The 27209-nt window shown below is 39.7% G+C and overlaps 1 protein-coding gene and 1 long non-coding RNA gene across 7 annotated transcripts in view; one reads left to right on the top strand and one right to left on the bottom strand.

Annotated features, from left to right (window-relative positions):
- The window catches only part of EYA1 (EYA transcriptional coactivator and phosphatase 1), a 420890-nt gene that overhangs the window by 4595 nt on the left and 389086 nt on the right, over window positions 1-27209 (top strand). The window lies entirely within an intron of this gene.
- Window positions 7643-27209, bottom strand: part of LOC112678600 (uncharacterized) — a 46834-nt gene continuing 27267 nt past the window's right edge. Inside the window, exons 2-4 of one of the 2 annotated variants that reach the window (XR_007407016.1) lie at window positions 22951-23141; window positions 21481-21559; window positions 7643-7797 (exon numbers count right to left, since the gene is read on the bottom strand). This is a non-coding gene — a long non-coding RNA (uncharacterized LOC112678600). Of the gene's footprint in view, window positions 7798-20258; window positions 20569-21480; window positions 21560-22950; window positions 23142-27209 lie in introns of those variants that run through there. The other variant, XR_004810369.2, reaches the window with a different exon arrangement.

Below are 27209 nucleotides of genomic sequence, written 5' to 3'. Positions count from 1 at the left end.
GCATAGAACACTCTTTTGTTCCCCTGCTTCTCACCTGTTAATTTGAATCTACCCTTCGGCACTCAGCACAAACATTAGCTATTCAGAGAAGTCTTCCCTGACCTCTCCCTTCTACAGCACTGACACAGGTACAGCTTTTTCTTTGTTTGAATAATTGTTTTATGAATACTTCTCCCTCCTACTACACCTTAAGCTTCTCAAAAATTTGGCCTATTTTTGCTTACTATTATATCCCCATACCTAAAAACTCCTCTTGGCACATAGGAAGTACTCAATATTTGTTGAAAAAAGAGTATATAACAAAGGAATGAAGTCTTAGGCTTCATTAAGAAGTTGTCATTTGAACTGGATACTGAAAGATGAGGTGCAGGGGTTTTGCAGGCAAAAAGGCAGGACAGAGAACTGCTGGGTGAAAGGATAGATACATACAGAGGAGTTAGGAAATGGTAAAGAACAGTGAAGGAGGCTGGCATGATGAGAAGTTCACTAAAGACAAATCATGGTGTGTGTGTGCATGCAAGTGTGGAGGTCTATGCCACTGAGCAGCTGACAGTAGAAGATCACAGATGGGGTGAGATGTTCAGATATATGTAGGACACTGGTAGCAGTCAGAGAAATGGGGGGCTGGGGCAGGAGGAGCCAATAGACCGTGAGATCTGCACAGAGACCATGCAATATTCTACTACTGCCTTCTCTCTCTCATCCTGGCATTTTGGGATGCATTTTGGGATGGAAGGTGTTGTACCTCCTAGGAGTTACGCTTTGCAAAAAACAGAGTCAAAGAGAAGAATCCAAAAAGAGTCAACCCTAATGATGGAATGATGTCAAACACCAGAGCCCCTGTTTAGGGGAGACAGGAGCCCCTGTTTAGCAAGCCCTCCATATCATTTGGATTATGACCTGTACGGAACAGGGTGCAGCCCTAGGGAGGAGCAAGAATTCCTGTGTTATTCTAGATTCATCATTCATTCAGTATTCAACTCCGCAAACCATGCAGTTCACAAATGGCAAACTAGACATATTTTAACATGGGAACAAGATTCCTCTAGCCCATCTAATAAAGAACCACAGAAATGCTAAGAAAGTTGAGTTGTGGTAGCTAAACTGCACGAACTAAATTACTCTTCCAAAAGACTGTCTAGGGGCACCTGAGTGGCTCAGTTAGTAGAGCACCTGACTCCTGATTTCAGCTCAGGTCATGATCTCGGGGTCGAGGGGCTAGCCCCTGGCCAGGCTCCAAGCTCAGAGTGGGTTTGGATTGGGATTCTCTTTCTCCCTCTCCCTCTGACAGCCCACCTCCCTACTCATGCTCTGTCTCTAAAATAAATAAATAAAATCTTAAGGGGTGCCTGGTGGCTCAGTCAGTTGAGTGTCTGCTTTAGGCTCAGGTCATGATTTCAGGGTCCTGGGATCAAGCCCCCAGCTGGGCTCCCTAATCAGCAGGGAGCCTGCTTCTCCTTTTCTCTCTGTAGCATCCCCTGCTTATACTCTTACATTCTCTATGTCAAATAAATAAATAAAACCTTAAGAAAAAATATATAAGACCTTAAAAAAAGAGAGACTGTCAAATGGCAGTGTGTAGAATACTTTGAGGTATCACGTATTTCTACTCTCCCTTTTTTCCTTTTTGATCACATATAAGAAAAAGTTGTGAAGTTTATAGTTTCAGTAAAATGAAAAAGATTGTGTTTGTAAAATATTTCATCATTTCTGTTTTTACTCTGGCAAAAATCTTTTAAGTTTACCTTCTTAAATTGGATCTTCTTGGCTCATTGCAACGATTTATTTATGTTTTTGTTGTTTCTATTGGCATTTCAAAGATTGGATTTTTAAGGTGCTTAACATAAAATAAATTCACACACTGATAAGTTTGGAACCTAGCAAAATTTGAAAACCACATGTTCGCAATGAAACAGGGAGAACTCTGAAATTCACAAATCCAAGTGAAACTTAGGATGAAACCAGAAATATTGCAGAAATGTCTCTGTGTTCAAGAGTTTGAGTCTGTGTGCGTTGGTCTGCCCTCTTTCACTTATGTGATGGAAAATACCAAAAGCTACAAAATGAAGTCGTATGGAGAAATAAGCCTGGAATTAAAGATTCCCATCTAGCCTCTAAATATCCTTTCTGGTTATTGTTCTTGTTGCCTATCTTATTCCACACTTCATGACATTATTTTCCCCTAAAAATTAAATGCCAAACTCTACCCTCTCTTCAATTTATCAGCTAATTTGGGTGGTGTGGAACAGAAGCTTTGCTAATAATATCTCTGCAACGAAGTTTATTTCTGTGTTTTCTTTTGATTTGTATTGACCTGACTTATTTGTTCAATTTTTGTTTCAGATAAATATTCCTGCAGATCTTTGCAGGTTTGCATTAAAGAAAAAATAATGCTCTCTAGACATTTTTCTGGGCCTGAGAGTTCATAAATTGTAGGCTGGCATTTTTAGCCTTAATATATGGTAAAAATAAGTCTGTGTTGATATTTTGGTCGTGATTTAAAACTACTGTCTCTTATTTTTAACATTGATAAATGAGTCCTTTTATTTTCCTTCATTCCAGTTTATTTCATATGCATGCAGTTTAAAAGGCAAGACATGCATTTTCCATTCTGGCCACTTGAGGGAATCAGACTTTAGAAATGGCAGATAATTTAGATCATTATTTCAAAAGGTAGGAGAATAAATATTTATTTGTTGACAAAATGGTTCTTGTGTCACTTAGACATCATGAAGATCACAGAACTCAAGTTCTGAGATAAATTACTCTTTATATACTCTATATCCAGGTGGAAAAGAGGAATTGCTGATGAATGGGAGTCCGGGGAGGTACTAAGTGAGGGCCCCACACACAATTTATGATCAGCACTCTTGGACTTCAGAATGATTAATACCGTCAATTCTCACTGGAATAAGAGCTGTTTTAGCCCAGGAGAGGACTGTATATTACTGTTTATAGAAGCAGATAACATCAAAGTAACCCATGGCTTGTGTTAAGCAAATACAAAATTCTGGGTCAACGCAAATTAATCCTAAAGGAGTAAAGGAAAGTTCTTAATGACTGTGAGATCTATACATTATCACTTTTCATTCAAGTGGTGGAAAATGGTTAGACCTATTGATGAGATTTGCAACTGGTCTCCTTTACTGCATTGTGCTAACAGCTGTATAATAATATATTCTCTGATAAAGAGCCTTATTATCTATACATCTGTAGTTTGTTAATGAAGTGTAGAAGTCTATGCAATTTTAAAATTACATTCGGGAGCTTCTGGACCATTTTCATATTATGTTTCACAACAAGAATGCAGCAAATCATATTATACTTTATATATTCTTACACTTTAAGTGGTCGTGTGGATGGATGAATTAAAGACTGTTCTCTTATCTACATTATACAAAACAGATGTTATTTCAAGGGCATATCATAAAGAGATTTTTTTTTTCCAAATGATGTTACTCGGTGAGTAACAATATATCCCTTTGATTTTAGGAAGATGGGAAATTTGTAAACAAAAGGAAAATATATGTAGATATTAATATTTAAGTGCTGTATGAACACATTCTAAAAAAACATTTTGGGGATTTTGAGTGCAATTCAAAGGAACTGTGGATAAAGTAAGTTCCTCAACAAACATTTTTATATTTCTCTTCCTGTATAGTTGTTTTTCACTTTAACACGTCTTTATTCCCAAATTCTTAATTATTTCATGGCCCCATTTGGGTTAGGTCACATATCCATCTTACTATTTCCAAATGAATTATGGAACGCCAAGCCTTTTCAGATAAGCATAGTAATAAATTAAAATTTATTAAAATCAGCTTCACGTCCTCTGCCTGACATGAAGTATATAAAGTAGAGTTTCCCTTTTTTCCCCCTACTGCTTCAAGTCATACCAATTTCAAAAAGGTAGGAATCTGATGGACTTGAAATTCACATCCTTTCTCTTCTTGTTCGGATGTTGCTAAAAGTTGCAATAGATAATTGGCAGACTAAATAATTTGCTAATTACTTAATCCAATCCCTAATAGAGTAAATTGATTTCCTTTGGAAAACACTTACTCATAGGAAAAATAAATTAGTCAAATGAAATTACTCTGTAGTAAAGTTTTTAAATTATTTTAATACTTAAAGATTATTTTACGTAAGTCGGTGGCTTAAACTCAGATTCCTAAAATTGGTATTTGACCATAACTTGTATTATATAATTTAGAGCAAGACGATTATCTTAGTCTAAATGATACCGAGAGAAATTATATTATCCCAATGAGTGTTCCTATGACATTTTTATTATTCAGTGTTTACTGAGTTGTGTGTATTTCTGACAAGTCATGTAAAATTAGGACTCACTTTGTTCTACCTAATTATGAAATAGTCCAGGCTTAACCACCCTGAATTTGAGCATTCCAAAACTAGTCTTTAAAGTGCTGACTGCTCACGCTTAAAATAGCTGCGTGCATTACAGAATCGTGAATGTGTGCCATTTCTGAAGTGATTTTCTTGAAAACTTAAGTCATAACGTAAAAGATGTTATCGCATTCAATTGTTTACATTCTTTCTCTCCTAGGCCACATTTTTAACGTCATGATCCAAATGCTTTATAGGTGCCCCTAATGATTGGCAAACAACCAATCAGCGTGGACAACCAAATCCAGTGACGTCTTTCTGACAAAAAGTGTTACTGTTACATGAGCAGGCTCTTTGTATACCATTTTTATTTGTCAAAGCAAGTCACTTTTCTGGACTTTCGAAATGGCATCTTCCCAACCAGGGCAGATAGAACCCCATTTAACAGATGAGAACCCTGAGTCCCAATGGTCCAAAGTTAAGCCTGAGTCACAGAGTCCAGGGTCAAACAGCAAATTATGCTGCTTCAGGAACAGTGTCCAGGTATTTTGACACCTAGTCAGGGATTCTTTTCCTAAGCCAGTTGCCCAAATGATTCGCACAGTTTTAGTGAAGTTATTTCCAAAAGCTCTGCTTGCTTGAGTAACAGATTATTTCAACATGTCTATAAATATCATTCATATTAGGTAATAGACAGCCGTTGGGATTCTGATTTGGCTGCAATCGTTGTTGATAAAAACCCCTGATAAAGATGCTGCCCCAGAAATAGTAACCAGTGTAGTAGACTATGAGGATGTGACGTTTTTTGTTTTGTTTTACTGCCATTTTATATTCAGGGAAGAAAGGAATTCCTCCAATATGTACCAATTTTCTTAAACAAAACTTTGTAAACTGTGTATTTATATACGTGTTTACTTCCAGTGTAGGTTTCTAAGCTAGTATCTTTAAGTAAGCAGTAGCACTTTACCTTTCAGCTGTGACATGGTAATGAATTAGCTCAACTTTTGTCCAGCGTGTCTTCCATTATCCTGCTCCCCCCCCCACACACACACACAATCTAATACCTTATATTTTCCTACTTCTTATAAGGGGTAATAAAGACAGTGCTCCTTGACTGGAATAGCATAGGATGCCAGCATGCTGTTTATTACGATGTTTATTCCACCCCCATTAGAATTTGCAACTGTCCCTTTCCTTGGGTTCTTATCAGTCATTTTAACGGTACCAGCCACTTGGGCTACCCTATCCATTGAGTTTATAGTGACTGTAAATCTATTAAGCCACAATTTGCACATAATAAAATGAAACAGCGAGTAGTTAAATGAAAGGCTCAATTCTGAGCCGCCGAACATTTTCCAGGAAAAGTCATTGAAACTGCTCCTGCTACTGCTCTCTGCCTTTGAGAAATTCAATCATGCTGATTGAGGAAACCTGGAGAGAGCTGGCTGTTCCTTCCTCCTGCTCATAATTGCCCTGTAGACCATTTAATCATCTGTAGATGAAACAAAGCTGGTGCTGTACAGGGCCGGAAACAAAGGCATGTGCTTATCAATTGCTTCCTCCCCACCCTGCAGAGCCAGCACCCATCCCTGAGCCGACCTGCCGTCGGGCGGGGGAGCTGCAGGCAGACTGGATCTTCCGGTTGTCAGTGCGGTGGCCTTCCTGAATGCCTTTATTTTATTACAGTAAAGCACACACCAGCCAAGTTTTTAAGAGCTGAGTTCAGAGCAGAGAATGAAGTCTTTCTACTTGCTGGAGAATGCAGATGGGCATAGATATACCAGCAAGACAAGAACTTGCCAGGTACTGACTTGACAAGAAGAAATTAGAGAAATCCTGGCATCGACCGTGCAAAACAAAGTGACCAGGAATGGCCATCTGCAAATAAATTTCACTGCAAGCGTGACACACACCTCTACTACAGATATTATCCGTAACATAAACAACCAGGTGCTATGTGTGCATATTTTGGTACATCCCCCTGAAAGCCTAATTTTTTTTTTTTTTTTTTTTTGCGTTAGCAGCCGGTTTCACTGCCCCATGTTGGTGGGTGACCCTGGCCCCTAGCACACAGAAGGTCTGGTCAGGAACCACATGCCCAGTTTTATTAAGTAAGAAAAGAAGACAGGCTGGCAAGTGGAGACATTGAGAACCAGAAAACCTGATACATCATACTAATTGACTTGGAATATTAGCTCTGTGTAGAGCCACAAAATGCCTTTCCTCCTGGGTATAGACAATTTGGCCAACACCTTAAGCCCCATAGGTAACTCTGCGAGGCTGTCATAAACTGTGATACCTAATTTTAAGCATAAAGTGGGATGGACATTTTGTTTACCAAAGAATTCCATAAAGAATAGTTACAGTTTGGAGCTGTCCATTTGATTACTACAAAACAATCTTTTTCATGTTTTTCGTTTTTAAGGTCTTCTTGTCAGTAGGAAATTCGTAGGGGATTTTAATTCTAAAAAAAAAAAAAAGAAAACACTCACTTCTGGCTAATGTGTGCCAATTAAGTTCTATTCATCGAATCAACAGTTTTCTGTTACCTGTTCCTTCAGGTAGAACAGAGTCTGATAGCCCTGCTCTTTCCCAGGCTTCTGTGCAAGGACCTTTGCTGCCTGCAAACAGTAGGGACACCTGTTTTCTGAGCAGGGAAGGCCAGCATCTGAAATCTTAGGAATGGGGCTGCTTTTGAAAAAGGGGTGCTTGATAAGGCAGCCACTGTGATAGGCAGCGGAAATTTGATAATGAAAGGAGATGCTTAATAGATTAATCTGGTGTGATTTGCCAAAACACAGGGTTTTCTGGAAGATTATCCACACTCGCAATAGGAAGCCCTTTGTTTTGTGAAAGTCTCCACTTATCATTGTATTCTTTATCTCAATAAGAAACATAATGGTTTACTTGTTTACATGCATGGTAGATATATTCAGAGCTGGGCTGTGGGGCTGTGAACTCCCTTTCATTTGAAATGTTTCCAGCATGCAGGTTATTAGCTGAGGGGGAACAAGCAGTTGGACACATATAAAATTTAAATCTGCCTTGCTTAGATTGGCAGAAAGGACTGTTATTTCATCCACTGGGAAAAAGGTTTTATTTCCTGCTCAAATACTTTCGGAGGAAAATCACAAGCTCATTTGTAGCCATCATATATGAATGTGTATATATTTTTAGAGCTTAAGTGGTCTGTCTACAGAAATGGACTTCTTGCTGTCAACCGGTTATTTTCCACTAATTTCAATTATTTCATTAGCTTGTCTTACTCCTTCTGTTTTGTTCAACTTACCATAAAGTGTGACTTCTGCCTTTACATTATTTACATTGACCGTGTGGTTCAAATCTAGCCCTTGATGCATCTTGAACAATACTGCTTTGGTTTCTGCAATTGATTTTTAAATATCTCACATATCCGGCAGGACAGGACTTCCAAAGCTCAGTGCTCCTACTCTGAAAATAAACAAAAGCATCCCCACGGTTGAACACAACTTGATTAAAGCTCTCACAGCTTTTTTTTTTTTCTTTAAGTAATCCTCTCTATTGACAGAACTCTTTTTTTGTTGTTGTTCTCTTACAAAATAAAGCTTGCCAGAGGAAATAAATATCTGTGCATCATTTTTTGCACAGATACAGAGTTTTATATGCCATGCTCCCAGCGTCTCCCTGCTGAGGTTCAAATGATTACATCTCTGATCTTTAGTAAGAACAACTAACACATATTAGCTGGTTATAACATGCCAAGCCATTGTGCAGGGGACTTTTTAGGTTGTTTTTTTTTTTTTTTTTAATGTAATCCTCACAACAATTACTCTCCCCTTTACAGGTGAAAATGAATGTGAAAAGGTCAGTAATTGCCTAGGGTTGCAATCCAACAGCAACAAAATGAGGACTTGAACCTAGGTGCTTGACCATCTGGAGAGTGTGTTTCTGGCGACTCCATTTCTTTTCTTCTTGGATCACTTGACTTTCCTTGTTATTCAATATTTAAGGAAACTGAGAGTGAGGTAGGGGGTGGTTATTTTTTATATAAGTGTGTGAAGAAGAAATTATTTCCAACAAGAAAGTTTGGGAGGCATGTAGCATACATAACCCACTGCTTTTCTCTGCTGCTTTTTTGGCTGCCGTGGGAGACTTTAGGCCACTGAATGACCTTTGCCAGGAAGAGTCGTCACATCATATGAGCAAGAAGGAGAGACAGAAGGATATAGAAATGTATGAAGGAAAGATGGGGGTGAAAATCTGATAAACCTATCAAAAGACAATGAATCTCCAAAGAATTGTCTGTCTAGACCAACTGATGGCTACAAACAACAGTTGCTGGCTCGTGCAACTGAAAATGGATCCAGTGCTGGGAAAATTTACCCCCAGGTAACACATGGCACCATTTGAAAAATGGCATTGTGCCTTCTTCAAATACATTTAGAAGATGAAAGCGCTGGAAATCTAGTCTTCACATTTATAGTTTTTGTTTCATATTTTACAGTTGGTTGAGGCACATATGGCTTCTCTGTCTTTCGTTTCCAGCCCTCTAGTTAACCTAAATTGGGGCTATTCTTATTGAAAAATAACTTTTCACTGGGGGGGGGCAGCTAAAGCTATATCACATACTTTGGAATTGCAGTCAACTGGTCAAACTTGAGCCTATGATTTCATCTTTCAAATGCTTTCTAAGATGGTCCCTAATTAACATATTTGCCTCAGAGTAGTATCGTTACATATTTTCATTTATTCAGCATTTGATTTCATTTTATATATGTGTAAAACTAATTTGACCCATTTTGATCAGTCTAAGAGCAGTAACTGTCCATCATTTCGGTATCTCGTGTAGAACATATTTTCAGTTTATTTATGTAAGGAATATGCCTCCTCTCAGTTGTGTTTCTGAATGGAAACGTATGGCTGCATGACCAGACCTGAAAACCGTGGTATTTCCTTTTCATAGATGTTAAAACACCATGAATAAGCAGGATTCCTCACCATCAAGCACCTTCATGGTTAATTAAATCTCTGCAGAGACACATAGAAGACTCGTGTCTCTGTGGTACAGTAATGGAGTCCCAGGGATAAACACAGGAACGAAATTGCTTGTTGGGCTTGGAATGTTTTCACTAGAAGCTGACTACTTCAAATAACTTTTTTTTGTTGACTCTAATTATTTACGTCGACTGGAATGATTTTATTTTCAGGAATAGCAATAGTCCTTTATCCTCCAAAATATTTTAGCAATGGGGAGTCCCAGATGAAAAAAATTAACATGAACAGTCACATTAAGTTCTGGCTGCAGATTTATAGAAAGCTTTGAATCACATTAAAATCTCCACTTTATAAACTTTTCTACTCAGTTTTAGTATCGAGTACAAGCCATGTGAGGTAGGATTATATTTGTGCCTTGAGCATTCAGGTCATTCTGTCTAGAGCAATATCTTATTTTCTTCCCTTATTATTATTGTCATGTTATTATTTATAATGTTTTGTTTATTGTTTCAATTATTTCTTAAATTTTGCTTTTTTGCTACAAATGTGCTTCCCCCACCCCCTGCTTTTTTTCTGTATAATAGACTGTCAGTTTTCTACAGAAGGATCACATCCTACCACACACACATTCTCCACAGCTTTCCCTGGGAAAATACACATCAACGTACTAAATATTTCTCAAATCTCCCTCTTGAATATATCTCTTCCACCATCAGTCTTATTCATTCTTCCTCATTTTTCACTGTGGCCACTGTAGCCCCTGCCTCATTTACTGCATCTACACCAGCCTCCTCCAGTCCGTTTTCCATGTTGCAATCCGAGGAGGTGTTCTAACAGCGCAAATCTGATCACCATTTTGTTTAAAACCCTTGAAGGCTTTCCATGACTCCCAGGATCAAGCCAAATCCCTCTAACCTGGTACAAACCCCAGCAGCCCCTTCTCCTGCTACCCTCTTGCTTTTTTCCTGCACGCCAGGGACACCGGCCTTCTTTCAGCACCTTGAGATCACTGTCTTTGTCCTCCTGCACGGATTCTGCACATGCCTTCTGTCAGCCTGGAATGGTCTTCCTTCTTCCTGTCACCTTCCTCGGAGAAGCTTCCCTTAACTTCTCTGATTCAATCACCCCTTTGTATGACCTCTCTGAGCCCTGGGAACCCCTATTGCACCAGTACCTTTATACTAACTTATGTGTCTCTCTCTTCCCTATTGGAGGTAAACCCCGACACTATCACTAGGATATGACCTCCCTATTGTCCTTATATAGCAGGCACTCAATAAAGACATATTAAACAATGAATTAATAGATTGAAAAATTAAATGCAGATTTTGCTAGGATATTTGAGTTAAGTTGCAAGTTAAATGAAACAACCTAAGCTGACAACTCTTTTCAGCACCAAGAATGAGACCGGTCTCATCTCACAGGTAGTGCTATCTGAGGCATAGTCAACAGATGGTGGAATAAGAGAGAGCAAATCTTCCTCTTGCACACCAACCTAGAGCTTGGGATCCCCACTGATGATATCTGTGTGAGGCAGGTTTATCATCAGCCCTTCTCAGGGATGTATCTTGCTGCTCTCAGCCCATAGGTCTCCAGAGCACACACTACACCTTCTAAATATGTAAACACCAGCATTGTGTTATCAGGTGAGCAAGCATAAAAAATTGCTTTAAGAAATAGTGTTCTGCCATCTTATTTATTCAACAAATTGGTTCTGTGCACACTGTGTGCCTTGCGATGAAGTTGATGCCCAAGAATGGTGAACTTTAGGAGAAAAAAATAATGTTATTGACAGTTGCAGTGAAGGCAAGGAAAAAAAGTCCTCAGCACCACTGAGAAGACTATAAGCCGGGATGAAAAAATCTTGATACCACCAAGGACATAAGTTTATTTACCCAAGGCTGCCAAGAGACTTGAGAAAGCCAAGCCCAATCAAGAAGTGATCAGCAAGACAGTGTGGTACTGGCACAAAAACAGACACATGGGTCAATGGAACAGAATAGAGAACCCACAAATGGGCCCTCAACTCTATGGTCAACTAATATTCAGCAAAACAGGAAAGACTATTCACTGGAAAAAGGACAGTCTCTTCAATAAATGGTGCTGGGAAAACTGAACAGCCACATGCCAAAGAATGAAACTGGACCATTCTTTTACACCAGACACAAAGATAAACTCTAAATGATTGAAAGATCTAAATGTGAGACAAGAATCCATCAGAATCCTAGAGGAGAACACAGGCAACAGCCTTTTTGAACTTGGCCAGAGCAACTTCTTGCAAGATACATCTATGAAGGCAAGGGAAACAAAAGCAAAACTGAACTATTGGGACTTCATCAAGATAAAAAGCTTCTGCAAGGCAAAAGAAACAGTCAACAAAACTAAAAGACAACCTACAGAATGGGAGAAGATATTTGCAAATGACCTATCAGATAAAGGGCTAGTACCCAAGATCTATAAAGAACTTATCAAACTCAACAAATGATCCAATCATGAAATGGGCAGAGGACATGAACAGAAATTTCTCCAAAGAAGACATAGACATGGTCAACAAGCACATGAGAAAATGCACTGCGTCACTTGCCATCAGGGAAATACAAATCAAAACCACAATGAGATACCACCTCACACCACTGAGAACAGCGAAAACTAACAAGACAGGAAACAACAAATGTTGGAGAGGATGCGGAGAAAGGGAAACGTTCTTCCTTGTTGGTGGTGATGCAAACTGGTGCAGCCACTCTGGAAAACTGTGTGGAGGTTCTTCAAGAAGTTAAAAATGGAGCTACTCTATGACCCAGCAATTGAACTACTGGGTATTTACCCCAAAGATACTGATGTGGTGAAACACTGGGACACTTGCACCTCAGTGTTCATAGCAGTAATGTCCACAATAACCAAACTGTGTGAAGGAGCCATGATGTCCTTCAGCAGATGAATGGATAAGGAAGATGTGGTGTATATATATACAATGAAGTATCAATCAGCCATCAGAAGAGACGAATACCCACCGTTTGATTTGACATGGATGGAACTGGAGGGTTTTATGCTGAGTGAAATAAGTCAATCGGAGAAGGACAATCATCATATGATTTCACTCACACATAGAATATAAGAAACAGTGAAAGGGATTATAAGGGAAAGGAGGGGAACTGGGTGGGAAAAATTAGAGAGGGAGACAAACCATGAGAAACTCTTAACTCTGGGAAACAAACAAAGGGTTGCGGAAGGGGAGATGGGTTGGGGGGATGGGGTAACTGGGTGACAGGCACTGAGGAGAGCACCTGATGGGATGAGCACTAGGTGTTATACTGTATGTTGGCAAATTGAATTTAAATTTTAAAAATGTAAAAGAATTAAAAAAGAAGTCTTATCCTCAGCCATTCCACCAATGAGCTGCTATAATGACAACCCATTAAGACTAGGGGAGACAGGGGATCCCTGGGTGGCTTAGCTGTTTAGCACCTGCCTTCGGCCCAGGGCATGATTCTGGAGACCCAGGATTGAGTGCCGCATTGGGCTCCCTGCATGGAGCCTGCTTCTCCCTCTGCCTGTGTCTCTACCTCTCTCTCTCTCTCTGTGTGTCTCTGATGAATAAATAAATAGACTTGGGGTAGACAGCTATTCAACAATCTCAAGGTGTTCCAGGCCCTGTGCTCAGGTCAGAATTTCTGCCCTCAAGATCCTTGTTATCAACCAAGGCGGTCTGAAAGATGAAAGACTTTTCTCATACTAAGAGTTGGAGAACTGAAAGAATTCTTCACAGAGGAAATTACCCTTGAGCCAAACCTTACAGGGAGAGTAGAGTTCACCAGGTAAAGTCAGGGATGAAGAACATCTCAGGCAGAGGAAAGAGCTTGACCCAGAACAGGAAGATGCAAGACTAAGGCAAATCCAGAGAGCTGAAGCTCATTCATTGTAGCTGAAGTTGCGTGTGGAGAACGGGTCAATGAAGGAGTTAAAAAGATGCTGCTCATTATCCATAGTGGATCAAGGATGGGAAGAATAGCTGTTGTCCTTCCTACGTGGTGTCCATGTGGTGTCCACATGGTGTCTTTTCTCTTCAGGTAATCTGCTCTCTAGTGACCCTTCTTGCAACTTGCAGGGTTGCAACATCCGCCCTTCTGTCACACAGTGATGGAGCATTATGTGACAATGGAAATGGACAATCTTGAGCTCCTACTATTAGCATATTAGTTTTGTATTGTTGTATTTGCAATTTGTAATTTGCAATTACCAAAATTTAGCTGTTTAAACAACAAAAATGTATTATCTCACAATTTCTCTAGGTCTGTATGGCTGTATTCTCTGCTCAGGGTCTCACTGGGATGAAATCGGTGTCAGCCAGTGCTGCTATTCTCATTTGAGCCTCTGGGTTCTCTTTCAAGTTCATGATTATTGGAAGAACTCATCACTTTGGATTGGCCAGAATGACATCCCCATTTCTTTACTCCCTCTCAGGCAGGGGACACTCTCTAGAAACCACACATAGCTCTTGCCTCCCAGCCCCTTGATCTTCAAGCCAGCAGGCATGCTTCAGATCCTTCTCATGCCTTGGGTCTCTGACTTCTTTTTTACCAACTGGAAAACACTCCCTCCTTTTTAAAGGGCTCGTGTGATTTGGTTCAGCCCATCCAGATAATCTGCTTATTTTATGAGCATATAACATAACCAAAATATGGGAGTATAATCCATCCTATTCATAGAGATTATGAATATAACAGGGCAGGCAATCTTGGGAATGTTAGAATCTTCTAATTCTGCCTACCACAAGGAGCCACTACAATGGCTATGATTCAGCTTTTTGTAAACGAGAATGCAGTGACAATAAAAAGGCCCCTTGAAACTACCACCCACCCCCTAACCTTTACCCCACTGGCCTACCACCCCTAACACTGAAGTTCTTCTACAGATGTTATTTCTCTTCTAGGTTAACTAACAAACCAAAGGACACTGTGTGTAGGCGCTACCTACTGACCAAAAGGAAAAGGAAGACAATAGCTGGAGGATCCTTCTGCTCCAGTTCTTTCATATGGGCATATTCTCATGCACTGGTCTGTTGGAATCACTGGTTACTAACTGGGATACTCTAGGAGAAGGTTGTTACTTTTCACTGTCATGTTCATCACCCTTCTTCTGGCAAGCAGTCTTAATTTCCTTTGGGGAACTACCCCTGTCTCTAAGTCTGTGGGACTTGGGTGGAAATAATCCCCTGCCTAGTAATCAGGGGGATGTTGGACCCAGACCTGCCTGTGAGGATACAACAACTCTTTGGCCACAATGATTTCCCCATGGATGTGCATTTAACCCAGACTGAGTCAACTAGTACCAACAAGTCCCAAATTTTCACTAGAACTCTCTGGAAAAAAAAGAGCTCTCTTTTATTGGTGCTGGAATGCCTCAAGCAGAGTTTCTTAACTTCCAACACTATTGGCATCTTGGGCCCAAAAATATTTTGTTGAGGGAAAAGGTTGTGCACTGTAGGGCATTTTGCAGCATCCCTAGCTTCTATCTACTAGATGTCAGTAGCCATCCCCACCCCCATTCCCAGTTGCAACGACCAAAAATGTCTCCACAAATTGTCAGATGTCCCTTAGAGGGCAAATTCACAAACTATGGAGAACTTCTGACTTAGAGCTACTTGCGTCCCTCTTGCCACCAGGAGGAGAGAGTCTGCTTGAGAGTCAAACCAATATAGAAAACAGACCTGTAACATGTTGGGGAACAAACTTTTTTTTTCCTTTTTAAAGCTTTTATTTATTTATTCATGAGAGACACACAGAGAAGCAGAGACATAGGCAAAGGGAGAAGAAGCAAGATCCCTGTGGGGAGCCGGATGCGGGACTCGATCCTAGGAACCTGGGATCACCACCTGAGCCAAAGGCAGACGCTCAACCACTGAGCCATCCAGATGCCCCAATGAACAAATTCTGATGACACCAGTTGAACACTTTTGAATCTTTTCTTATGGGATATACCATAGACTTTTTAGTTATATACAACAATATATTCCTTTCTTTGCTTAAGCCTATTTGATTTAGGGTTTGTTTGTTTTTTTAACTAAATCAGGCACTTTGGATGACATATAGCCTGGGAAAAAAGAGGCCAAAACATGGATTTCAATCCATCCAATTCTAGTAATAGGAGTCTAGGTCAAATGCATAGGAAAATGAGCTTCTTAGAGGAAAAGTGTATAGAACTAAATGATAAACTTCATCAAATTCATAATGCTGTCTTTTCCTTGCCTAGAACACTTCACTTCAAATTTGTCCTCATAGTCAAATAAGTAGTAATTTCCTGACTGATGGCCATCATAAGCCTCTGAAAGAAGCTTCCCAAAGAGGTACTAAAAAGTGTATTTAGTAGGACTTTTTCAAGTGCAATTTAGAGAAGCCAAACCCAAATTAGCTGAAAGAAATGATATTTAACCTCTCTCTCTCTCTCTCTCTCTCTCTCTCTCTCTCTCTCTCACATACACACACACACACACACACACACACACACACACACAAAGGCCAGGGAGACCTAGACATGGAGCTGGCCCAAGAGTAACTGAAACCATTCTCCTTACTTTCCTCCAATCTCTGCTATTCCCTGAACATCAATTTATACCTCCCTTGATGCAAAATAGCTTCTTAAGATGACACAAAACATAGCTACCAATGGCTCCCAGTATTCTGTCCCCAGGCCATAAAAGAGGGACCTCCCACATTTCTATATACCTTAAGTTCCATCATTTTAGCCCAGTGAACAGACTTGGAGCTGGTACCTTTTCTTGGATCAATCAACTGTGGCCATTGGGTAGGCTACCTCGATGGGCCGTGTGCCTCCTCTCCCTAACTAGTGCTGTGGGGTTATATAAGGACAAAACCAACCCCTGTAGTAACCATGTGGACTGGGTCAGGGGGTGTTCCTGGAAAAAGTAGGAAGGAGCATTGAGCCATCATTTTGGAAGGAGGGCACTCAAAGGAATATTATTTGAAACTTTTTCCTTGAAGTCCAAGCAATTAATATTAGGTCTTGCTATACTTATATTGTTTCTTCGAGGTTACTTTAGTTCAGTCCATTAGCAACTTGGATAGGGCATAATGATCCTAAGATGCATAGCCCTGTGAAACAAAATGAAAAAGAAAAGAAAAAGGCTTCCCTGAACACAGCAGAGCCGCATTAATGGTGGCCTTGTTCAATAAAGCTTATAGATATAACTGATAGGACTCAGCCCAGACATTGAAAGTGGTATCTATAGCAGGTCCAGATATCAGAGCCTCACGGCCTTTTTGGAAAGATCCATTGTTTGTAGACCTTTAGTGGGATCTGGATCTTGGTGCCCTGTTGATGCCAGAGTCTGTCTACTTGCTTCCCAAAGGACTTGCTGGATTGTTGGATGCAGTACAAATTCCCCATGTATTAATGCAGTTGAGAAACGTTGACATGTTCTTTTTTTAAATTTTTATTTTTTGTAAACCCAATTACACAATGGCTGGGGCGAGAGTGCAGGAGGAGAGAGGAGGCTGGAGGAGCTGCTGGCCTAACAGAATGCTCCAGTTTTCCACAGAAAAGAACAAATCCTCCGTAAACCCACAAGCTGATTCACATCTTCTTGACCTTACAAAGATAACCAGAAGGGAAATTTTTATTTGATGAGTTCTGAGCCCTGGTCCTGAAAACTCATTAGTATCTTGAAGAAAGAAAGGGTGGGGGGGAACCCTCAGCTATTCCACTTATTCTTACTACTTGCACATAGGTCAACAAGGGTGGTTAGAAAACTTGTAAACTACAAAGCAGCAATTACTAAATATTTTCTCTGCAAGAACAAATGAGCTTGACGAGGATTCTAGCCTAAACTAGAGCCAAAAGAAATTTTTAAAAGCCAGGCCAACACTCAGAGCCAAATGGAGGAAGATGTGTTGTTCTTCCCTTCCTACTTTTGGGAAGAAATGATATGTAGATAAGGACAGCATACAATATTTCTCCATCTCAGCTACCAAGTCTGGTTTTACTTCTTAGCAAAAATGCATCAGAGCAGAGTTAAAGCTAGAGAAAGGTGCAAATTGAATTGGTTTTTAGCCTAGTTTTTAAAGTCTTAGACCTATTCATCCAAACACTGCTTTTCAAACATTTTTTCCCTAATGGTTCCACATGTAACCTATTCTGAACCCCAAAATATAAAACAGAAAATGCGGAGCTGCTATAGCTAAAATGGAGGGGAGAGGTTCAGAGTTCCATGTGCTTGGCTTCATATCTTCCTTTGGACTCCACAGAGAACCACTGACCTAAATCACTCTTGAGTACCTGGACAAAAGTCATACCATGGTCACTCCTAGACCCTTGAGATATGGGGCAGATTCTCCAGATGGCGCCTTGGGTCAAGCCTGCCCTCATGTTCCTGGTACCCAGGGGGTCGTGACACCTTCATGAAGATGCAAGTAACGCTGCAAGCCAAAAACAGAGGACTTGAAAATACAGACTGGACCACCTGCAAAAAGTGAGCTAGCCAATTTCCCACATCATGGAATGAGGCTACATTTGTAAAGAAGTAATTGGCAGTCCTCCCCAGTCCTAGACAAGCACAAAAAGACCACATTCCTGCACTGATCAGCAAGCCTGCCCTTAGTCCCTATCTGGGAAAATCCAATATTTGTCCCAAAGACTGAAGACAAAAGATAGAGGGATTGAGAGTCTCCTTGTCAGGGTGGCCCAGGTTATGCAGCTTTCAGGCCAGGCCTCCCCTGGAGTCCCAGCTGTCAAGCAGCAGTGAAGTCAGACTGAGATGATGGAACCACAAACAAATGGGATGTGTAGGATCTGTGAACCATCTTGTTACCTGATGGCTTGCTACCTATGGGCCGTAAGAACTGAAATTTGATCAATATAAAATCTTACGAGAACAATTTACAGGTTTTTTTTTTCAGAATACAGATTCACTAGGCTAAAATTGCAAAATTTTAAATCCCAATCCAATTGCATTTTAAGTTTTATTAAATTTAAATTTAAAATAGTATATAATCTGTAAACCACTTTCATTTGCCCCCTACAGTGTCCTGGGGAGGTAGACAGCTGATAGTTGCTATGTATTTGCTCATACTTAACATATCACAAACAGAACTCCTTGTTTTGTCTACCCAAACCCTTCTCTCCTTTACTTACCCCACAGTCTCCAGTTATTTGTTAAATCTCTTTTTTTTTTTAAAGATTCTATTTATCCATTCATTAGAGACACAGAGAGAGAGGCAGAGACACAAGCATGAGAGACACACGGAGAGAGAGAGAGAGAGAGATTGAGGCAGAGACACAGGCAGAGGGAGACTCAGGCTTCATGCAGGGAGCCTGATGTGGGACTCTATCCAGGGTCTCCAGGATCATACCCCAGGGTGAAGGCGGCCCTAAACCGCTGAGCCACCTGGGCTGCCCTATTTATGCTAAATCTTAAGAATCATCCTTAATTCTGTCCTTTCCTTCATATCTACATTCAGTGAATTAGCATATCTTGTCAGTACCACTTCCAGTATATATTCTTAATCTGACCACTTCTTTTTTTTTTTTTTTTTTACTTATGATAGTCACACAGAGAGAGAGAGGCAGAGACACAGGCAGAGAGAGAAACAGGCTCCATGCACCGGGAGCCCGACGTGGGATTCGATCCCGGGTCTCCAGGATCGCGCCCTGGGCCAAAGGCAGGCGCCAAACCGCTGCGCCACCCAGGGATCCCCTGACCACTTCTTGTCATCCCAAAACCCTAGTCTGAGGCATCATTGTCTTGTTTTGTCTTGTCTTCTTTTCTTTTTCCTTTTCTTCCTTTTTTTCTTTTCCTGCATACTCTCCATTCTTCAGGTAGACATCAAAGTGATCTTCTCAAAGCCTAAATCAGACAGTATCATTACCCTACATAAAACCTACATGGGGGGGATCCCTGGGTGGCGCAGCGGTTTGGCGCCTGCCTTTGGCCCAGGGCGCGATCCTGGAGACCCGGGATCAAATCCTACGTCAGGCTCCTGGTGCATTGAGCCTGCATCTCCCTCTGCCTCTGCCTGTCTCTGCCTCTCTCTCTCTCTCTCTCTCTCTCTCTCTGACTATCATAAATAAATAAAAATAAAAAAAAAACCTACATGGGGGATGCCTGGGTGGCTCAGTGGTTGAGCGTCTGCCTTTGGCTCAAGGCATGGTCCCAGAGCCCTGGGATTGAGTCCACATCGGGCTTCCCTTGAGGAGCCTGCTTCTCCCTTTGACTATGACTCTGCCTCTCTGTGTCTCTCATGAATAAATAAATAAAGTCTTTTTTTAAAAAACCCACAGTGGCCCATTATACCAAAAAAAAATCCAAACTCTTAACCATTCTCTAAAATTCCTAATAATGTAAAAAATCATCACCTACAAGTTTTACCTTCTACTCCCAAGCCTTACCTGCCTCTAGCCAGATTGACCTTCTTTCTTTTTCTCAAACTCACACTCATTTCCATACTGGGTTTTGGCAGTGCTATTTCCTCTACCTAGAAAATTCTTCCCTCTGATTTTTGCATGGCCATCTCCCTTTTATCATATATATCTCAGGACAAGTATCACTCCTTTAAAGAGTCATTTTGACCACATGACCATGGCCTTTGCTATCCCACCCACACATGCTCTGTGTCATTGATGTATCTTATTTCCTTTAGGATATTAATCGATACTTAAAATTAGCCATATAGGGCAGCCCGGGTGGCTCAGAGGTTTAGCGCCGCCTTCAGTCCAGGGCATGCTCCCGGAGATACAAGATCGAGTCCTGCATCAGGCACCCTGCATGGAGCCTGCTTCTACCTCTGCCTGTGTCTCTGCCTCTCACTCTCTTTCTCTGTGTGTGTGTGTCTCTATGAATAAATAAATAAATTGTAAAAAATATAAATAAATAAAAGTATCCATATGTTTTTATTGAAATATTTATTCCATTTTTCCCATAATACAATGTAAAATTTATGAAGCCTAGAATTTTGTCTTTCTGCTCTACTTCTAGTATCTAGAACTGTGTCTATCACATAATAGACAATAAATGTTAGTCAAATGAATGAATTTGTTCTCCCTTAACAGTGGTACCAGGAACTATGCTAGGCCCTTTGTATATATTCTTTCAACAATCTTTAATAAGGGAGGCAGTAAAACACAATGGTAGAGGGTGGACTGTGGACTCTAGCATCAGAGTCCTAGGATCAAACCTCAACTCACCACTTATACTAGCTTGTAAAAGCTTGAGTAGTTGGATCTCACTTTTCTTACCTGGAAAAAATTAAAATAAAGTAATACTTACCACATAGATACCCATGACATAATTAGAACAGTATCTTACCCATAATAATGTGATAATACCTAGCATTTATTAAATATTTATCTTACTTTATCCTGACAATAACCCAGCAATGGTTATCTGCATATTACATTTGAGGAAAAACTCTCATCCAGATAGAATAATGTCAACTCTAGTCCATGGAGCTAGAATGAGATGACAGAGGAGATGAGATCTCTGCCAAGACAATACTTTTAATAGTCTACCATGTTGCTTTACACAATGGACTGTTTCTAAGATTCTCAAGATTTCCAGGGAATCAAGACTACTGGAAATTCTCTTGTTCTCTAACCCTTAAGCAGGTTTAGAATCTTCTTTGGTAGACTACCCATTTGATAAGAATTCACCCTTATTTTCATGGTTTCAGTGACGGCATATTTGGTGAAAATTCAATTGATCCCCTGGGGCACAAAGATGGTCACTATATCTCAACTAGACCAATAAAACATTCTCCAGGATTTTTGGACTTGCAACAAGTGAAAAATCTCAGATCAATTTCTGGCCATTCTTTGAAGGTATAAAATACAAAATGTAGGAGCTACTAGCAGTTACATTTCCCAGTATGCTTAAAAAAAATCTGGAGAGAGAATGCAGCAAAAAAATGAAAGATAAAGAAGAGTCTCAATAGTCTTTGGTTTCCTGATTCCTATTGTTCCTGAAGCCTGGTTCTTTCTCCATCATTCACAGTGTGAATGTTCAATTCTTCCTTGAATACCATGAGCCAGTTCCTATCAGGTTCAAGTTGACTTTATAACTTACTACCAAAATAGTCTCAAGTAAGAGACAGAAGAGTGTGAGTGCATGTGTATATATGTTTGTGATGCTCTAACATATTGAATACTTACTATATACTAAATGTGTCTTCTGTACTATGAAAGAGAATGATGCCTAAGATCTAGTCTCAGTTGAGTAGAATTCTTCACTCTAGTGGGAAAGAATAGATGCAAAAAGAACATTATTAAAGCTATGTAGTAGATATTATAACAAAAACATGTTTATGTTACAGGAGCACAGAACAAAAGCAGCTAAAGGAGAGGTGTCCAGGGGACTTTCCTATCATCATACTTTCACTATACACCTTACGCTTCTCAAATTATGCTTTCTCTCCTTGGAGAGTTCCCTTTCCTTCTCCCAATGTTCCTAAAGTTTCTAAGTATATCCATTGTCCCTGGACTGCATAATCCACTTACAATTTCAGTGACCATGTATTTGGGGGAACATTCTAACTATTTACAACCTACACTCTTCCTTCTATCTAATTCATACACATCATCTGCATTTCTCTCCATCCCCTAAAACTCAACATATTCCAATATGAATTTGTCACCTTCTTTCAGAACCTATTGCTTTTACATTCCTTTGCCCAGATTGAGGTACCATCAACCACTCAGTGATTCAAGCCAGAAAGCAGAAACATCCTTGAATGCTCCACCTTCCTTATCCTTCCTTACCTGACCCCTACTAGCACAGTCTATGGCAAACCTTCATCATCTCTCCCAGGACTACTATAAAGATCTCACTAACCATCCTTCACACACATACTAGAGAGACCCCTAAATAAAAATTTGATCACATGTTTCCTAAACCTCTCCATGGTTTTCCACTGCCCTAGAAATTAGATGCCAAGTTCCTGTGAATGGGGTTCCTCTGACCACCATTTTTTAAGCTCATCTCCTGTCATTTTCTACTTCAACCACAGCCTCCCTAGGCTGAAATTCAAGTATTTTTCTAAATATGTCTGCTGTGTCATGACTATACTTTGGCATATGTCTAATTTCTATGTGGAATGTTCTTCTACCCTCCAACTTTTTCTCTCCTCTTATATACATAGTTGACTAAGGTAGACTCAACCTTCAGCACTTAAGTCAGGCATCTTTTTCTGCAGGAAATCTCTGATATTTAGGGCTATGGTAGGTGGCTCTACTTTGTGGTTCCATGATGCCCTTGTTAGCTCCATTTCTTTGTCCTGGCACTTACCATAGTTTGTTATAATTATTTTTCACTTAACTGCAAATTTCTAAGGACAATGACAGTATCTTATTCATCTTTGTATCCCTAGTCCCCAGAGCAGTTACTGGAGTGCATAGCAAGTCTTCAATAAGTGCATCATGGATTAATGAATGGATCAATGAGAGAAATAGTGAATGGGTGGATACATTAATATCCCTCTAACTCTCTACTCCTTTTCTATGATTAGCCCTGCCCAGATCTATGGGATCCCCAGATTGTCATTTACAGTCCTCTAAAATTGGGCAGGGTGGAAGAGTAGGGCTTAGGGTGAATACAAACAAGTTCTCCAGATTGTTCACACTTACCTGTGTCTCAGGCTTTTTCTCAGGGTACACACACACCAGCCCCTGCGGCATTACATTTATTGCAATCTCCTAATACATTTTATTTGTAATTCAACATCTCCTGCAACATTCAAATTCTTCTTTTCATACCTCCATTCATTATACAGCTACATATTGAGTAGCAGCAATGTGCTGAACAGTACGGTGTAGCCCTGCAAATACAAGTGTGTATATTTTAGCATTCATGCTTTTGAGATTACATTTTAGAGAAGACAGCTAGGTCTGATCCTGTCTAACTCTTTGATAAAGATAGAAAATGCCTCTCATAGTTCCCCACAGTCAGAGGGTAGGAGTGGCTGCCTATTGTGTTTGGGCAAAAGAGCAGTTTTCTCCTCTCTTCCTGATGCATGCATGCATTACTTACATGCCACCACCATTTCTTGGATTTTCCTCAGTCCCTTTCTTCCCTCAAATAAGTGTTTGGTTGAAGCCACACCCACAGCCTCCTCCACACCAACTCCCCCTACAGGTACAGGCATCACACTTGCTTCATCTGGTCAGCCAGGCTGCTCAAATGGAATAATAATCTCTACCTGTAGTGTAATGGTGATTTTAGGATTGAGCAGAGGCTACACTGGGGAAAATAGTGAGGGATCAGTGCTAATGGTAAGAGGGACTCAGAGAAACTGAAGACAAGAAAATTGAGCTATATAGTTCCACCAGTGAGCAACTTCCTTCTCTGCCACCTTTTTCTTGGAACAGCCAACAAGCAGAGGAAGGAAAGTTTAATGACACCATAGAGCTATTAGGGATTGGAGTCTATCTGCAAAAAGATTTGGAGCTATTATACATATGCAGCATAGGGTGATAAAAACCATAATTCTTTACAAAGATTCTTATATGAAAATAAAGTGGATACATGGAAGGATGAATGGATATATGAATATATTGATGTATGGGTGGATAATGGATTTATATTTCCCCTTTTAAAAATATTATGAGTCATCTTTTTAACATATTGTATACTACAAAAATGTTATATTCTCATATATCACAAATGTCTCCATATTGTGACAAATGTCAAAAATGGGTAATTAATCTTTCAATGGAATCATTCATGTGTTTCTAATCTTACTGATCTTTTTACAATACTCTCTTCCTTCAGATATATTTTAATAATGTAGTAGTTTCAGAAACTTGAATATTAAAAGAGAAGTGCCTTTATTTTGGCATAATATGATATCAGACAGCATTTTGAAACTTCCTTCTAATCATATAAAATGATTACCAAAGTGCCTGCCCAGCATGGTGCTGAGCACATGGTGGGTTTAAACCAATATGTTTAACATTGCTCCTTTCAGTCCCTTTAAATAACTTAGTCATTATTATCTTGTGTATGCCAATGAGACTTAAATAGTAATTAGGAACTAAATACAAAAATATCCCCACTATTCCCCATGATAGTTTAAGCATCCAGAGGTACATTTCTCCTCATTGTGATGGATTTTCTGAAGTCAGATTTTCTTGGGGCCAAATTACGGTTCTACTGTTTTCTAGCTGTGAGACCCTGGTCAAGTTACTTAACATCTTTGTCTGTAAAGTGGGGATAATAAGAAAATTGTTCTGAGGTGCCTTGGTGGCTCAGTTGGCTAAGCGGCTGCCTTTGGCTCAGGTCGAGTCCTGGGATCAAGTCCAGCATAGGGCTCCCTGCTCACTTGGGAGCCCAATTCTCCCTCTCCCTCTTTCTCTCCCTCTGCCTCTCTCCCTGCTTGTGTACTTGCTCTCCCTGTATGTCAAATAAATAAATAAAACCTTTAAAGAGAGAGAGAGAGAATTATTCTGATAATTAAATAAGACAGTAAGACATTTAAGGGCTTAGAACAGTGCCCTGCACATAATATATACTCTCTGAATACAGTGGTATGGTTTTTCATGTTACAAGCTATAGCAAAATGGGTTTCTTCATCTAAAAAGCACCTAGGATTTTGAAATGTACCAACCACAGCTCATAGACTAGAAACCATACATAGATACCACAGTAAGAGAAATAAAGCAATGTTTGAGCTACATAACTTTTACAGACTTCATGGGATTAACTGGCTTTATGTCTCTAAAATGAGCAATTAGCATTTTAGGAATATCTGAAAATATACTTAATGCAGGTATAAAATAACATTTCCCACATTCTGCATGATGGTTTATGATTATAGAATTGAATTTTGGCCAAATAATATCAACCAAAAAGTAATTTAGGAGCAACCCAGAATATGTAATATAGAAATACTACATGCAACTAGAAAGTAAATTATGTTTTTCCGAGAATGTGAGAGAGCTCCACAGTCTGGATTTTTTAAATTACAAAGAGCTGTTATAGACTATTTGAAATAATAAGTAAAATAGACCACAGTCAATCCCTTCTTGGAATTACCACAAAAATATACTAGAATATTGTACGATAGCAAGAAAGCAAGATGAAGCAAAGACAGTAAAAACATGAAAGTGAGTTTAAGAAAAAACAATGAAATGGGTTACTTCTATACTTGTCACATGCATGCGTTGGGGCTTAAATTCACAATTCTAATAAGCATGAGACCTCACTGGTTTTCTAGACATAAGGGTGTCAGGTCAGAGCACAGGGTGATGGCTCTAGCAAAGGGTAGATGAGGCAGTCTGTGTACTTGCTGCCCTGTGGCTAGCGTGTCCCAAGGACTAATTTCAGCCAAGAGACTGATCTTTTAGGTCATAGTTTGAGACACAGAGAGTATGCAACTCAGAGTTCATCATTACAGAAGATAAATAGAACAAGGAACCATTTTCTTTTTACTTGAATTCGTAGTTTTTCATGCTAGAAGGCCCTAATAGCACAGGCATAAAAGAAACCAGGGGAAAATCGGTCAAAATAGCACAGAGAAGGGAGACAGAAAACAACGTGGAAACAACAACAACAAAAGGCTCCTTTCTTTTGGCATTGTTACCTTGGATCCCCGTTTCTGTATATTTTAACTTTTACTCTGTTTATCAGTTTCCATCTAAAAAATAATGTCTGAGCCAAATTTCATCCTATGTAACCCTATGAGGATTCTCTTTGCTTTCTTCAAGCCTAATTCTCCCATGGCGTTGCAATGAGATGTAAATCTGACCCTAAGGGAATATTATTTCAGTGAGAAGAGAAACTGCCTTTTATGGAAACATGGTATCATTTAAGTGGGTTTTTTAAATGTAATCTTTAGGAGAGATATAAAATTTATAAGTGGTAATGATATCATTTTAATCATTGGAAGATAACAGACCAACACAAAATGAAGGTGTTTTCTTCTTAAGTGGGCTTAATCAAATGCAGAGTTTCAGAGTCTCCAATTTAGAGATACTCCTTCAAATAAGCATTTTTCCTGCTGAGTCACTGTGGTTTTCATGGAATTGGTTTCTGAAGGTTGGAATTTACATGGTTTAACATTTTTCCTGCCCCTCTGACCCTAACTCCAACCCATTTTCTGGTTCAGTTGCACTCCTGAGTCACTAGCCCGAGGACATCCCAGCATGACCAACCTGTAGGATTATTTGGCTCCCTCTCTTCCCACTTGACCATGTAAAACTCTCTCTCAAAACAGCAATAGAATCTAAGGCAGTCCCCACTACAGAGATCCAAATCCATTTTCAATAACCGAACTATCCATCTCAGTGCCCATATACGTTTTGCACTCATGATTCATTTCCTTACAATTATAATGATCTAGTGTCAATCAATTCTGCTACTAAAGTGCTGATATGCAGAATAGTAGTGGCTCACAAAATAGTAAAATTTTGTTTGTTTTTTTAAAGAACTGGTCAGTTTTTGTCAATAATGCTTGTCATTAGCAGAAATAGACTTTTTTTTTTTTTTCTTTTTGAGAGAAAGAGAGTACATGCACAGAAGGAAGAGGCAGAGGAAAAGAGAGAATCTTAAGGAGGCTCCACACACAGCTTGGAGCCCTACACAGCCCTATGCAACTGCTAAGGACTAAATCTTAGGACCTTGAATTCATGATCTGAGCCAAAATCAAGAATCCGGTACTTAACCAACTGAGCCACCCAGGCTCTGCCTGCTTCCTCCCCACCCCCTTTTTTTTCCCAAAAGAATCAGAGAATGACTTTTTGGAATGTATGGTTTTTCTGATTAAATAAAAATTGAAAGAGGACAGTTGATGGGATGAGCACTGGATGTTATGCTATATGTTGGCAAATTGAACTCCAATATAAATAAATAAATTAATTAATTAATTAATTAATTAATTAATTTAATT

The sequence above is a fragment of the Canis lupus genome, chromosome 29 (genome assembly GCF_003254725.2).
Source record: "Canis lupus dingo isolate Sandy chromosome 29, ASM325472v2, whole genome shotgun sequence".
In the NCBI taxonomy this organism is placed as follows: domain Eukaryota; kingdom Metazoa; phylum Chordata; class Mammalia; order Carnivora; family Canidae; genus Canis; species Canis lupus.
Note: the sequence above shows the minus strand (reverse complement) of the source record. Positions and strands in the feature narration are given on the sequence as shown.